Consider the following 2,833-nt stretch of genomic DNA (forward strand, 5'->3'; position numbering starts at 1 on the left):
TCCCGTGTGGCAGAAGAACCTTTTTTTTTTTTTTTTTTTTTTTTTTTTTTGTCTCTAGGGAGGCACCCTGCAAAGTTTTATTCTTTGCAGGAAGTCAGTGCCCAGCGTGTTCTCGCTCTACAGCCAAATAAAACGCTGCTGTCTCTAGAGGGGTGGCAGCAGTCCTGCGTGGTCCAGTGAGACTCAGAAGGTTCCAGGAGACTTTCAGTCCTGAGTCCCTTTCAGTCATGGTCTTCTGAGTCTGACTCTTCTGCAGACTCGGATGCACCCTCTGGCAAGTCATCTCCCATCTGCTGGAACCTTCCCGACTGGGATTCCCACATGTATTTGATGGTCACCTTGAATTCAGCCATCTCATCCCCAAAACGCTTCAGGACGCAAGCCTGCTCCGTAGTCAGCACACCTCACAGTCGGACAGCAGGGTCACCACACCTCTCTTGAGGGCAGTGGGCAGGGCCAGCTGCATGAGCCGTGGCTCCATGGATTGGGGAACTGCTCCAGGGGCCCTGAGTCCAGGCTCACAGCGAAAGCTGCTTTGTTACCAGCTCGGGCGTAGTCCATTTCTGTGTATTTCGTAAACCATTCATTCACCTCCTCTGTGCGGTTGGTGAACAGGAGACCCACTTCACCCCTCAACCTTTTGCTGACGTGGTGCAGGTTGTCTTTGTTCTCATCTCTGACCCAAGGCCACCATCGTCACCTTGTTTTTGCCAAAGAACATCGGGCTGTGCTTCCAGGCGTTCCGGATGTCCTTCAGCTTGCTGTTCCTCACAATGGCCACAGAGAAGATGAAAAGGTACTCGTAGGTGTCCACACATTTCCAAAGCTCTTCTGTCAGGTTTTGTTTCAATTTCAAGCCTTTCTTGGCAGTTTCGGTTAAGGAGACTTTCTTGTCACGCTTGGATTTGGGCATCGCGCTGAATCCACGTGGAAGAACCACTTTTAATAGGTAACTTGCAAATACCATGGGACATCTGAAGGGGCAGTCTGCTGGAGCCGGGGAGGGCAGATCTGGGCTGAGACTGGAAGTATGAGCTGTCACTTGCCCATCATACAGTGACAAGGGAAGGAGATGTTGTCTGAGGTCTGGGAAAAGCACAGCAAAATATGTGTTCTGGGATTCCCCACCTTCCCACGGTCCAGGGCTGTGTGAAGACAGCAGGGAACTCTGGAGCCTCAGGCAGAGGAAGCCTTTGTGGGTCATGCCCTGGGGTCCAGCAGCAAATGAGCAATGAAGCAACCTGCCCCTAAACAGTGTGGGGTCCAGGACAAGAGTACAACTGGAGGGTCACCATCCAGCTAAACATCGCTAAACACATTCTTCCTACTTTGTTTGACAGTAAGCCTTCATAACAACAATTTTTTTTTTTTTTTTTTGAGACAGAGTCTTACTCTGTCGCCCAGGCTGGAGTGCGGTGGCGCAATCTCGGCTCACTGCAACCTCCACCTCCCGGGTTCAAGCAATTCTCCTGCTTCAGCTTCCCAAGTAGCTGGGATTACAGGCATGCACCAGCACACTTGGCTAATTCTTATATTTTTAGTAGAGATGGGGTTTCTCCATGTTGGCCAGGCTAGTCTCAAACTCCTGACTTCAAGTGATCCGCCTGCCTCGGCCTCCCAAAGTGCTGGGATTGTAGGCATGAGCTACTGCACCTGGCAAACGACAACATTTTTTCTTTGTTTTTTTTGAGATAGAGTCTCACTCTGTTACCCAGGCTGGAGTACAGTGCCATGATCTTTGTTCACTGCAACCTCCGACTCCCAGGTTCAAGCGATTCTCCTGCCTCAGCCTCCTGAATAGCTGGGATTACAGACACGCACCACCACGCCTGGCTAATTTTTGTATTTTTAGTAGAGACAGGGTTTCACCATGTTGGTCAGGCTGGTCTCGAACTCCTGACCTCGTGATTTGCTCACCTCGGCCTCTCAAAGTGCTGGGATTACAAGCGTGAGCCACCGCACTTGGCCAACAAAATTTTTAAAATTGCAGAAAGCCAGGATTTTTATACAGTTAAATATATATGTGACTTAAATATTCTAATTTATTAAAATAAAAGTCAGAATATAAATTCTAACCAATGAATATTGAAGTAGAAAATTAAGATTGTTTAATTGAATCTAATTTCTTTCTTTCTTAACTTTTTTTTTTGTCTCACTCTGTTGCCCAGGCTGGAGGGCAGTGGCACAAGGATAGCTCACTGCATCCTCAAGCTGCTGGGCTCAAGCGATCCTTCTGCCTCGGTCTCCTGAGTACTGGGGCTCAGTTGCACACCACCACTCATGTCTTTTTTTATTTATTTATTTTTTTTTTGTAGAGACGGGGCCTTGCTTTGTTGTTCAGGCTGGTTTCCAACTCCTGGCTTCAAGCAGTCCTCCCGCCTCTGCCTCACAAAGTGCTGGAATTACAGGCATGAGCCACCTCGTCCAGCCTGATTCTAAATTTTTTATTTAAAATTTTATAAATCTAAATATTATGATATATTTTGATAAAATATAATGCTTTGTAATTTCAGTGTTCACCGTCCATCAAATTACCAATGTAAAGAGTTACTATCAAGTTTCATGCATATTCCATCTAGACCTGCCTTTATACAAATAAGAATCATATAAAGGCCGGGCACGATAGCTCACCCCTGTAATCCCAGCACTTTGGGAGGCCAAGGCAGGTGGGTCATAAAGTCAGGAGTTTGAGACCAGCCTGGCCAACAGGGAGAAACCCTGTCTCCATAAAGACACAAAAAATTAACCTGGCTTGGTGGCACACGCCTGAAATCCCAGGTACTCGGGAAGCTGAGGCAGAAGAATCACTTGAACCCAGGAGGCAGAGGTTGCA

At 47.4% G+C, this 2,833-nt stretch overlaps 1 pseudogene; it reads right to left on the reverse strand.

Annotated features, from left to right (window-relative positions):
- Positions 1–221: 221 nt before the first annotated feature.
- Positions 222–929, reverse strand: LOC703829 (mRNA turnover protein 4 homolog pseudogene; annotated as a pseudogene).
- Between the last annotated feature and the right edge of the window lie 1,904 nt (positions 930–2,833).

Source organism: Macaca mulatta, chromosome 16 (genome assembly GCF_049350105.2).
Source record: "Macaca mulatta isolate MMU2019108-1 chromosome 16, T2T-MMU8v2.0, whole genome shotgun sequence".
Classification (NCBI taxonomy): domain Eukaryota; kingdom Metazoa; phylum Chordata; class Mammalia; order Primates; family Cercopithecidae; genus Macaca; species Macaca mulatta.